General features: G+C 42.0%; 1 long non-coding RNA gene across 1 annotated transcript; it reads right to left on the minus strand.

The window, feature by feature from the left end:
* Window positions 1-299: 299 nt before the first annotated feature.
* On the minus strand, window positions 300-11,961 carry LOC124111604. Its single transcript, XR_006857467.2, has 3 exons — window positions 11,361-11,961; window positions 717-867; window positions 300-469 (listed from the first exon to the last, which is right to left on the minus strand). It is a non-coding gene; the product is annotated as an uncharacterized LOC124111604 (long non-coding RNA).
* Between the last annotated feature and the right edge of the window lie 1,404 nt (window positions 11,962-13,365).

Below are 13,365 nucleotides of genomic sequence, written 5' to 3' on the forward strand. Positions count from 1 at the left end.
TTTACCAACAAACAGACATAAAAACAGGACAAATCTGTGAGACAAAAATAAGCTAATCTGACATAATTACTAACTCATATATAATTGGACAAAACATTAGCTTAAAGCAAACAAAATACAGATACAAATTACCATTGGCGTAAAATACACAGCCATATATACAGGACAAATCTACAAGCAAATTATGGAGTACATAGCAGATGTCTAAAAGGTACCCATTCACGACAAAGGGAGATAACCATATTATTCAAGGGAGACAATTCCTCCAAAACGCCAACAAAAACCTAACGGGCCTATCTTTTGACTGTCTCTGTCTCAGTTTCTGTATATTTAGCACTCTCCACTTGGTTGTATTGTGGGATGAGCTTCTCGAACATCATACGGCACATGGACTCCAGGTCATACTAATGGCTCCATCCCCAGTCTCGGCGAGCGTTGGTGTCATCCAGCACCTGGGGCCAGGAATCAGCTGAAACAGAAACAACTTGTATGGCTATCACTAATTGTTAATTTTCTCGGTAATTCAAATTAACTTCGAAATCTGATTCAGGACATATTCTTGTTACAAAAGATGGAGAGATCTAAAAGTCAGTAACCATGCACAGTGTCAGTCAGTAACCACAAAGAAATTCAACATCACTCTTATATTTCAATTTGTTTCAAAATTTTATTTTTATTTTATGACACTTTATTGCCTAATCTTGTTCAAACATTACTTTTTCAGCTTCTCATTGGGCACTTCCATGAAGTTGACCGTGGACCGGAGAGTGTCGTCGATGTACATCATTGGGAGCCGAGTGTCTGGCCCCAGGAAACACCGGTGGTGTCCGGTCTTCAGGGCATCGTGGAATATCTCCACCGCATAATCTGCCATGAATAATAACAATGTTACCATCCCTACACTACACTTTAAAGAAGTCTTTGTTATATCCCACAAGTTGTCTTCTTTTATTTTCAATAATAAGGGGCGGTCGGGTAGCCCAGTGGTTAAAGCGGGTTCGATTCCCGACATGGGTACAATGTGTGAAACCCATTTCTGGTGTCCCCCGCCGTGATATTGCTGGAATATTGTTAAAAGCGGCGTAAAACCATACTCACTCACTCACTCAATAATAAACGATAGACTCTGAAATTCCAGGTTCCTGGTGTAATACTGACAATTATTTAGGTGACTTTGATACTTCCCTTGACTGCTTTTAACTTTTAACACGGGCAGTATTTCAGCCATATCGTGACGAGAAGTTATACATTTATGATACATTTATGATATATATATTCAGACGAAATAAAAAGCTGTCAACGATGGACAGTAGAATAACTAGAATCCTGCATGGACCCCGGCAGGATTTATATAATCCCTTCAGTCACTGGCGACAGAGTACCAGTTAAGCCTTAGGTTAAAAAAACGAATATACTACGTTTAAAAGCCTGGAATGCAGAAAAATACTTCGAATGATATGGGACTTACATACCCTCTTAGGCTATTGTTAAAAGGTCAACTTAAGGGATTGCATGATTTGTGGACTATAACAGACACTTAGGATCCCCATTAATGTAAAACACCACAGTAAATAATAAAATAACCTTTTGGGACACCATAGTCCGCCACAAGGTAATAGTTTTTAATTTTTCCAAATGTATTATTCAGAACATAGACATATTTCAGATTTGCGTTGTAGTTGCAATGGACTTTATTTGCATTGATATCAAATCGAGGCTACAAAACCCTTTTCATAGCGATAAGAAACATATCCATTGTACTATTCCGACTATATCATGAGCATGTGTTTATAAATATGGTATAAATTCCTCTTGTCTCAATACTCTCTGAGAATATAAGGATAACCCTTCCTTGATTATATAAAGGATTGTGGTTGAGGGTTTTCATGATACATTTTTGCTGGACTTGGATGACAGCTCGCGTTGGTAGAATGAGTTCAGTCACCTCTTGTTCAGTTTGTGAATTCTACCAATGACACCATCATGCGCTGACGTTACCCACTCTGAAAGACTTTCAACAAGTTCATCTTTTCTGTTGGCCCGTTTGGCATATGCGTCGGCAGCATCCCAACTTATTTTATAGTTTTGATCATAAATGGTACCAGGTTGTTCCCCTGTGACTATACGGACAACAGATTAGCAGCAATTTGGTGTGTTTTGGCAGCCACAAGTAGAGAGCCTTACACCATAAGCTGCCAAGTCCATGCACGTTCTGCAACAGTTCCTATAATTGAACAACTTGGATGAGCTGGCGTCCATATAGGAAAACGAAACTGTTGTTGTTTCATGAAATATGAAATAATCTGGGACATATGGGGAAATTGATTTTTTTTCTGAGAATGTTACTTTAGTTTAAAGCAGCCATTCCCGTGTTTGCAAATTTCAAATTCAGTGACATGCTGGGTTTTTTTTATTTAGTGGAGTTTGTTTTTCGTTTGGACAAACATTTCAAAGCAGTATAAAGAACTATATCAGCCAGTCGACAGCGTTCTCTTACTGTTAGAAGACCCATCTATCAGCAAAAGTTGCTGGACTCGTTTGATTTCTTTCAATGACAAAGAGTGTTGTCTTGTTTTTGTATCGTTGGTTAGAGTGAGTGAGTGAGTTAAAATTTAATGTCTCATCGACATCATTTCAGCCGTTTAGCGACGAGACCAAGTTACTATGTTCACAATTGAGTCATCAATGCAAAGTTACATTTAAAAATAATTCGTTGGTTAGAGAAACTGGTAACGCTTTTATTACGTCATTGTATAAGCATGTTCCATGCTGTTTAATTCGTGCATTTCCTGCCCCGGTGTGCCACAGATCTTTGCCAACATCTGTGACACATCGGTGCAGTAGTCATGAAACCAAAGATGATCGTCCGGTGGCTGTAGGGTGTCCGAAGGAGTTTGGAGAAAATGGTAGGCTTATACAGTCCACTGACTGACCGGTCATCTGGCGACAATCGGCCGGTAATCTCCCAATACCCGTACGTTGCCCGTCCGATGTAAACTAAAACGTGCGGTGCCCGGCCGATGCCCGGCCGATGCCCGGATGAACATCGCCCGTTTACTGTTAGCTATAAAAGGAGCCCGCTCAGAAACCTTGGAGATGAAGAGTGGAAAGGCAAAGGGAGCTTCGGGCTCTAGCGTACTGCATACTGAGCCAGGCCAGTCTCAGTGTGTGTGGAGGGACAGGCATCCTGAAGACATTCTATGCTGCTCATCCCATTCAAGCCCATTATATACACTCCGGAACAGGCACGTCAACATTTCTGGTGCCCGATGAATGATACCCGCTCGGCGCCTGCTCGATGCTTGCCCGGGTTCCGGTTGGTCACCTTACAACTTTGCTTAATCGTCCGGTCACCGGAGGGGAATATTCCAAGTATTGACCGATTTCCGGCAGATGACCTTTCGGCTATCCTCCGATGACCATACCACACCCGCGCACTGCAAAATTTGTCCGATTCCCTCGCGGTCTGGCAGGTGCCTGGAAGGTCACTGGTGGGCTGCCGAAAGATGTCACAGATCCATTACCGATGGGGGTGTGGACCACTGGTCGCCGCAAGAAAATAACTCAGAGTTATTTTCTTCCGATGTGCCCACCGGGGTCCTCCCGATATCAAAACATGGCCAATGCTCACAGATGATCGTCCGCCGCCCCTACGGGTATCTCTCAATTTGGCCGATTTTCAGCCTCTTCGGGCATCGTAAACTAATCTTTCCCGGCATCGGTGGATATGTCACTCAGGCATTAACAGAGGGACTGAAGACATCGCCTTGCCTCCTACCTTACTTACCAGAGGAAGTGAAGACATTGCCTTGCCTCCTTCCTTACTTACCAGAGGGACTGAAGACATCGTCTTGCGGCCTACCTTACTTACCAGAGGGAGTGAAGACATCGCCTTGCCTCCTCCCTTACTTACCAGAGGGAGTGAAGACTTCGTCTTACGGCCTACCTTACTTACCAGAGGGAGTGAAGACATCGCCTTGCCTCCTTCCTTACTTACCAGAGGAAGTGAAGACATTGCCTTGCGGCCTACCTTACTTACCAGAGAGAGTGAAGACATCGCCTTGCCTCCTACCTTACTTACCAGAGGGAGTGAAGACATCGCCTTGCCTCCTTCCTTACTTACCAGAGGGACTGAAGACTTCGTCTTGCGGCCTACCTTACTTACCAGAGGAAGTGAAGACATTGCCTTGCCTCCTTCCTTACTTACCAGAGGGAGTGAAGACATTGCCTTGCGGCCTACCTTACTTACCAGAGGGAGTGAAGACATCGCCTTGCGGCCTACCTTACTTACCAGAGGGAGTGAAGACATCGCCTTGCGGCCTACCTTACTTACCAGAGGGAGTGAAGACTTCGCCTTGCGGCCTACCTTACTTACCAGAGGGAGTGAAGACATCGCCTTGCGGCCTACCTTACTTACCAGAGGAACTGAAGACATCGCCTTTCGGCCTACCTTACTTACCAGAGGGACTGAAGACTTCGCCTTGCAAGCGGCCTACCTTACTTTAACAGAGAGACTCAGTGTATCGCATTGGGACCTTACTTACTTTCTTACAAATAGCGATGAAATATCTATTTACCAAACAATTAATATCTTTTGAAAAGGACATCGTTGGATATTTCTTAGGGTTTATCGTACATCATGCCAAAAAGTACCTCAACATACATCTCTTTGTTCACTGCTTTGTTTACATGTTAATACATGTCATCATAGTATGTCTGGGTCCCCATATTGTTTTAGTATAAAACAACTAAAATTTGCTCACTTGTATAACCCAAACACAAACATATACCTAGTAGTCTAAGGATTGGTCGTAGTTTGTTTTGATCATAATTGAAAACAGAAACAAAAATAAAGACAAAGATCAATATGGCATTAAGATGACATTATTAAGTTATGATTATGGTTCGCCGAACAAAAAAGGATATGCCAAGAATGAGTGGGATAAGGTTCAGGACCTAGGAATAAAGATAATGTTAATCACACACTTAAGGGTGAAATTCACTTCACCAAATTAAAAATAAAAACAATATGGGGGGCGGCTGGGATTTAATCGAAAAAAATAAATTGCCCCGAAAATGCTTAAAAAAATTTGATTAATACAAATGAGGCTCATGCCTCCCAGTTGATTTTATCATATTTGATTTTCAATTGAAAATATCTAAATTTTGCGATATTATATTCAAAATATGAACTGTACAGGCGCTGAGTCAGAAGTCAAAGAATACGTCTACATGGTTTTATTTTTTAACATTCAAAACTTTTAAAAAATATTAAAAAACCGCATAATGCTGACGGGTATCTTAGACATCTTATTATTGTAAATTAATACATGTTGAGCAAGAGTCGTATAACGTTCTTTGAAATCTTGTGTTTGTTTATTGTTTAACGCCGCACTCAGCCATATTCCAGCTATATGACGGTGGTCTGTAAATAATCGAGCCTGGACCAGACAATCCAGTGATTGACATCATGAGCATCGATCCACGCTATTTGGATACAATGACATGCATCAACCAAGTCAGCGAGCCTGACCACCCGATCCTGTTAGTCGCCTCTTATGACAAGCATAGTCGCCTGTTACAGCATTCCATAACCTGTTCTGTTCCTATGGGGCTGAACCAATGCCATTGCCAAGTTAAATTTTAACTCACTCACTCAGCACCATTTAAGCTATATACAAACACACAATGGGAATACATAATCCACTTTAATCTGAAATATGAATGACAAGAAAACGTTTTTACCAATACATTTTAACTCCTTTGACAAAAAATGATGGCTGTGAGACAAAATGAGTGCACAGGAGAATATCTCGTCTGAATACACAGGAGAACTTAATCTGATCTTTGGGGCCATTTTGACAAATATTACACAAATTTGAATATGCATTTTCAATGTGTGTCAGTATACCACAGCCTGCGAAAGCAACAAGGGAAAGCTAAATAGACTGTCTTACATGTTTAACAACTTGGTAAAACCCACAAAAGGAGGTGCCGATGTATGTACCTGGATCACAATCTTTGGAACCTGGCCTGAATAACCAGTGGATCCTTTGAACAAAGGGAGACAACACTGAACCACCTGGCCACCCACAGCAGCAAGTATCCAAGGTACTTTTAAGTTGTTAGTAGTCGGCAATTGTTGTTAATTACCAGGGTGGCAATTCGAGTACCTCTTCGACCTAACTACGCTATCCCCTCGTTCTTGGTGCTGACACTCAGGGATGTACAATGTCAGTACCGGAGGGCCTTGGATCTATTACCGTAGTTACTCCAACAACCACAAAGAGTGATCTTCGTTCAACAGCTTTTATTCACTCTAGTGTTGTTGGTCAACCCACTCTATAGTCACTTTGATTATTAAGAGTCTTCGGCCGCAAGGCTTCAGTCCCTAGTCAAAATACTGGAGGTTTGTATGTTTCTTTTCCGAATATTAGAACGAGACCACAGTGTTCAAGTGGGATCCTCCAGCCGTCCCGAACCTCCCGTTTCCTTGTTTTTTTACTCCCGACCTACGTCATGGCCTTACTCATTTTTTTCATTGTCATTGGCCATCCACCTATCTCCCCTGACATTAGGTCGTCTTAGGCCACTCTTGTCTAACTTCTTTTTAGGACTTGTGGTAATGTGACCGCCTTGACTCCCGGAGTCTGTACTACATCCCCCCCCCAAAAAAAACAACAACAAACCCAACAACAACCAAACAAACCATATATGTATCGGAGGGCAATTTCCTCTTCGTTTCCTCTCTCAATCTATTTTGTCTTTGGCAACCTGTATATTCCCTTGCTATGTTACCTTTATTGTTTTGCTCTAGGACCCCGACCCTCGACCTACTACTGTCACCCCTGGTTAACAGTGACCCAGTATGTCTCCTTTGCTCCTCAATTCCTATATCGCCTGCCCTTCCTATATCTTCCCATGTGTTATACCTATTTCTTACTCTGTTAGCCCCTCATATTGCTTATTTATATAATTACTATGAGTGTCCTAATGAGTTGCTAATTACTATTATTTTATCTATCATTTTATGCCTATAATACGACCCCCGGTCTGACGAAGAGTGTGTCCTCACACTATTAAGGTAGAGTGCCGTGGGAATCTGGGTTGGTTCAGGTTGGTTTGTTCTGTTACGTACTGTTTTGTTTTTTTAAATTAATAATTGTGACCATAGTGTTGGTAGACCTTGAACAATTGCAGAAAATACGCACACACGTGAATACAATTTCAATAGATATACACGTCTAATACACAAACATTGGCATGATTCTAATAACAATGAGCCACATATTTGCATATATTTGCACAAGATTTGCACTGATTCAGTTTCAATAGGAGTAATAATCTTCGAATATATATTCATGGGTACACCCTCAATACCAATAAATAACACAGAATACATAGATGGACACAAGGAATACGTTACTTACGAAACGACATTTATACGTTATAGAGTTAAGAGACGTAAACGCTTTGATTATGTGTGACTTCTCTGTGAGACGATTCTTATTGCCGCACAACTATGTTATGTTTCGTTTGAGCCATTGTCCTGATTCAACCAGTCTGCTAACCGAGTACATGATACCCCCTTGTTCCAACAATATTCGTCCGAAAAGGTTGACCTTTGAGGAGGGTAGAACAGTCTAATTTGTAGCGCCCTCGTCTCCACGAGTCTACGATGGAGCGCACCTGTGAGGCGTCTGGTCTCATCCATCAACCTTTTTGGAAATTCTATTGGAGGGGACGACTGGCTTAAATATATTCGTACCGGTTTTCTCGGTCGTATTCGTACTGTTGACGATCTGAAATAATTCAAGAGGGTCCTTACGTCGAATCTATCGAGGGGATGTTTGGGCGGTGTGAAGGCCGGATTCTTGTTCAATAGAGGTGGAATTTCGCTCGGCACCTCCATGAAATCAAAGCCGAAAGGTACCCTACAGACTGAACACTGATCTAAATTGAATCTGAGGTCTAAAGGTGGAGGAACAAGACCCTCCATGAACCCTGGCTGCACTTCGAATGCCTCCGAATAGTGGCTAGTAGGGAAGTCAAGTTCTATATACTGTCGGGCATTTGGTGTCCCTGCGTTGAGCGTCACTATGCGATAGGATAAGCCAGACTGTTTTAGAAGGGCGGCTGCACATTCCACGTGTTGTATCCGGCGACACCATTTGCAAAATGTTACTGTTGGAAAATTTGTTCCTGGATCATTAATCGGAAATGTGTCTTTATAACAAAGGGCGCATCGCGTCAAGACATGCCGCAACGCAAATTGTGATCGTCTAAAAGGAAGATGGCCCCTTCCCATTGTTAAACTTTTCAGTACTTCCGGCGTAATTGGTTTGGACAGAGTTCGTCCGATGACTGATCTAGGAATATCCACTAATTGCCAGAATATTTCTTCATAACTCTGTAGGTCGGCCCCCATGTCCGTCTGTAGCTGTGTTAATTGGAAGAGGATAGCCACGTCCACGTCCAATTCTCCGTCTGAACACCTAGTACTACCAAAGTTGGTAAGTCGTAGTATAAACCGTACATTAAAAGTACGGCAGCTCCTATACCTAACGATTCAGGAACATCGGTCAGGGATCCTGGGTTTGCTGCTAGATAGAGGGCCCTTCCTATACGGTCGGCCAAATCAGGGGGGGCTGGGCGTAAAAAGTATTGGAGGGTTCAACGTGAAGTGATGACATTTGTAAGTTTTGAACCTTCCGTCTGCTAAATGGGTTTTGCCCCAATGTTCTCCCATGTTAAAAATGTATCCAGAAAGACATTTCAAAAATAGGGAGAGCCGACACAATTTTCGCCATAATTTTCCCGGGATGACGACTGGGGCGGTCGTTTTGCCGAATTCGTCATCAAAAGAAGTCACAACATGTTCAACTGTCTGCGTATCCATCACGTTACAGGGTTTCAAACCAATATGTATGTTAATAATCGAACACTAACAATATCATTTATATAATTGAACTTAAGATAACGATCGGTAGTCGCCGAATGTAGTTCCAGGCGTAACACCCCTGTCGAACTGAACACATACGACTTTGATACGAGTACCGGTCAATCCTTTGTTTCCATGTCTATTATTTTCAACAATAAATACCCCTTCATCCTAATCAACCGTTGAGTGAGTGCGTGAGTGAGTTTAGTTTCACGCCGCTTTTAGCAATATTCCAGCAATATCACGGCGGGGGACACCAGAAATGGGCTTCACACATTATACCCATGTCGGGAATCGAACACGGTTTTCAGCGTGACGAACTGTCCAACCGTTGACATTTTATGTATAATAATATCATCAAATATGTAATATTGATTTGTTTTTTTGTGACTACCGGGATGTAAATTCTGTATGTCTGTATAAATGTATATATGAATCATAATGTTTCATCTTTACAAAATTGCATCAGTCCCATAATGGAATGTTTCTGCAATAAATATTATCTTATCTATGTTCTGCAGATTAAGAAGATATTGGTCCACTTGTAGCTGAACCATTTGGATTTTCGTTCATTGGGCGTAACACAATTGCCTTTTTAATGCTTTTCAACGCGGAATCACATATTACAAAATATAACTCTTTTATCATGAAACGTTTATCAAGTCAATTTTGTACGAAAATATCAGAGGTACCACAGTAGACATTGATGAAAAAAATAAACAAATGCTTTTGATTAACGAATCAAGTAGGTTTTGTTTTGGGTTTTTTAGGTCTTTTTTGTTGTTGTTGGTGGTTTTGTTTTTTCATGAAGTAGAACTAATAAACTGGATTCAATATTTGACATAATAAGAATTATCTTAATAGTCCTACAACGGTGTTCATACCCCTGCAGGTCCTATGAACATCATGTTTCCCCCAGTGCTACCTACTATTGATGCTCGTGGTCTTCTGGTGGTATTTATGTAACGGGGAGAAGTTCAGTTAAAATAACGATATAGCCCTAAAAATGAAGCAAGTCTACAATTTTCCGAAGCTGAATCTGTCATCTCGGTTTGGACCTTTTTTCAAATTTTTTGGAGTTATTGGTTTCTGTCAAAATTATGTTGTTGTTTTTGTTGTTGTTTTGTTTGTGTGATTGGTTTTTTTTACTAAGGGTTTCTTGTACTAACATACCTCAGTGTGCGCCTACCCCATAACTGCCATCATTTATAATGCTTAATGAATTGCCTAAATGGGCTGAAGGCCCATATGTATATAGATGGTTACCATATTGATCGTAATTCAAGGGATAACTGTTTTTTTAGTGAATAGACACTGGCCCATACCATCAGTGCCATAACGTAAACAACTCGGACCAGCTCGCCCCTGCCTGTTTTACTGGAGCAGGAGAACAACTGATAAGATCATGGTTCATGAGTATCAGGTTCAGTGATGGGGGGTGGGGGGGATTGCTGGCCGGGAGAGGTTAGGCTTTTGTCACAAAGTGTCCTGTGAGTAACATGCGAAACCCTGCATTGGAGTGTAGTATACTACCTCCTCCACACGTGTATTGTCGCCCGGGGGATGGTGGAAACTTTCTGCTCTATTTGTAAAATTTCCCTGTTGGGTGAAACGGCCACCACTGCCATTGTGGTTTTCCCTGGATTATGACTGTTATTTTGAGGACAGTAAAATGTTGACTGTGTATGTGTCTCTAGGGCTCTAGGTAGGTGTGTGTGTCTTGTGGTGTTTTGGGCACGAAGGTACTGGCTCAAATTAACAACATTTACTGGTTGGAGTGAAGATTGTCGCGAATTAGTGGGCTAGTCCACCTGTTCACTCAGTAAGTGCATTGCATGATTACTTTTGACTCAAACTGAGGGGACCCGGCAGCGTAAGCTGTGTTCTAAATAACTTTAGCAAGTGTAGAATATCGTCTAGTAATCACAAATATTTTTATATTCTGAGATGCATTTCCAAGAACAAGATCCCTGATAAAATCATCCTTGTTTCGACCAATTATAGCCGTTGGATGTCTGACCACTTGTAAGAAGTAAGTAAATGGCTCAACATTTGTTGTTTTATGTCAATAAGGTCATTGGCACTTTTTAGCGCAATGATTGAGAGCGGGGAATTTCATTGGGAAAAGTTTTCTTCAAGGTTGTTAGGAGCACTTATTTCTCAATTACCTCGACAAGCCGTGCGTACTGGCACCATGAGACTGGTATGCTACCGGAGTGCAAGTGCTCGGCTCACTAGGTCAGATGGAACGACCTTACAACTTGTGAGTGGCATAGAAAATAAAGCCGACCCACGCCGACACTGTTGATCGACAGTTGTACCGTTATTGTTTGAGTCTTGTGTTAGTGGCATGATTATGTTCAAGGATCTCGTTCTTTTACAATATGTATTCAACACAATGCATCAAAATATTGCTTACCTAACCAGGCCCGGTCCAATGAAACTTGGCACCACACAAAATGTTAAAATGTCATAATTGTTAGTTCTGTTCATCACTTCCTGGTACGTCACTCCACCACTGGGTCCAGGTGTAACCATCCGCTCGTCTCTCCGAAAGCCCCTCCATTGTAAGCCCGGAGTGGTCCGTGGATGTGCAACCGTCTGCACCGTTCCGGATGTGCAACCGTCTGCACCGTTCCGGATGTGCAAACGTCTGCACCGTTCCTCCCAACGACTGTAATCTCCCTCACAGTGGAAGTTCTCGTGCAACCGCTGCACCACGTCACTTCACTTGTGCGACCGCCGCACAGTTCCACTTTACTTGCGCAACCGCTGCGCAACGTTACCTCGCTTGTGCAACAACTGCACGCCGTCACCTGACATCGTTTAACAGCTTTTATTCCCACTTTGTGTTGCCGGTCAACCCACTCTATTTGTCACTTAAATGCGAGACTTCGGCCGCAAAGCTTCAGTCTCAGTCGAAATGCTGGTGCCTAAGTTTGGTTTCTGGTTCGGAAGATCGTGACAACAAGCCGAGAGCGGAGCACCAGTCCAGATGTAGTCCTCCCAGCCGCTCTCTCGATCTGGGGGCTTTTCCCCCTATTTAACCGGTACCTACGTCACAGTTCTTCTCATGTTTCCATGTATCATTGTCAACCACCTTTCTCCCCTGACATTAGGTCGTCCTAGCCCACTCTAGTCTAATCCCTAGGTTCTTTTTAGGACTTGTGGTAATGTGACCGCCTTGACTCCCGGAGTCTGTACTATCCCCCTCCCGCCCCCAAACCATATATGAATCCGAGGGCAATTTCCTCTACGTTCCTCTCTCAATCTATTTTGTCTTTGGCAACCTGTATATTCCCTTGCTATGTTACCTTTATTGTTTTGCCCTAGCACCCCGACCCTCGACCTACTACTGTCACCCCTGGTTAACAGTGACCCAGTATGTCTCCTGTGTTCAATTCCTATATCGCCTGCCCTTCCTATATCTTCCCATGTGTTATACCTATTTCTTACTCTGTTAGCCCCTCATATTGCTTATTTATATAATTACTATGAGTGTCCTAATGAGTTGCTAATTACTATTATTTTATCTATCATTTTATGCCTATAATACAAGAACACAAGTAGGACATAATCTCTATTTCTGCCCTCCAAACGTCTTCCCTCATGGTGCCTGGATGTCAGTCAGCGTGCATACCGCTGTGCCGCACTGTGATGACGTCGCTGTTTCAAAAACGTATTTGATATCTAAATTCACGGTTTATAAAGGGCATTTTCTCGGGACCATATATGGTCCTGTGGCACCAAGAGGGTTTAGTCAGTTTACCACTTATGTTTCAACCCCATGAAGATCTGGGTTAGGACTGTTCTTCAGCAGCCCATGCTTGTTGTAAGAGGCGACTGACTAACGGGTGGTCAGACTCCCTGACATGGTTGATGCATGTCATCATATCCTAATTGTGTAGATCAATGCTCATTATGTCAATCACTGGATTGTCTGGTACAGACTCAAATATTTACAGAACGCTGTCATATAGCTGGAACATTGTTGAACATCAAACAAAAAACATGTTTGACATACACTAAAAAATAAACTTGAAAATATAACCAAAAAATGTCATTGTTGTGTAAAGCATATATTTCATCATGATCAATACTGAAAAACATGATAACAGTCAAAACAACGTAAAACATTTTCAGCTCAAACCCACCAACAAATCAAAGCAAGCTCTTAGAATTCCTCACATACTGCATACATTATCATGAATTTATTACACATTCATGTAATCACATGTTTTACCAAAATATACAAGTCCTTTGGTTACCACTCTGACCTAACCCTTTTCATAGCTTCTCTGCCACTTACATATTATTAGTAATTAATTATACATGGCCTTTATTTATAGCAGCTCATATCAAACAAATAGGACCCGTGAAGATCCCGGGGTAGAATAGGACTGCAGCAACCCATGCTTGCCATA

Source organism: Haliotis rufescens, unplaced genomic scaffold (genome assembly GCF_023055435.1).
Source record: "Haliotis rufescens isolate VD_foot unplaced genomic scaffold, xgHalRufe1.0.p SCAF_2, whole genome shotgun sequence".
NCBI classification, from domain to species: Eukaryota; Metazoa; Mollusca; class Gastropoda; order Lepetellida; family Haliotidae; genus Haliotis; species Haliotis rufescens.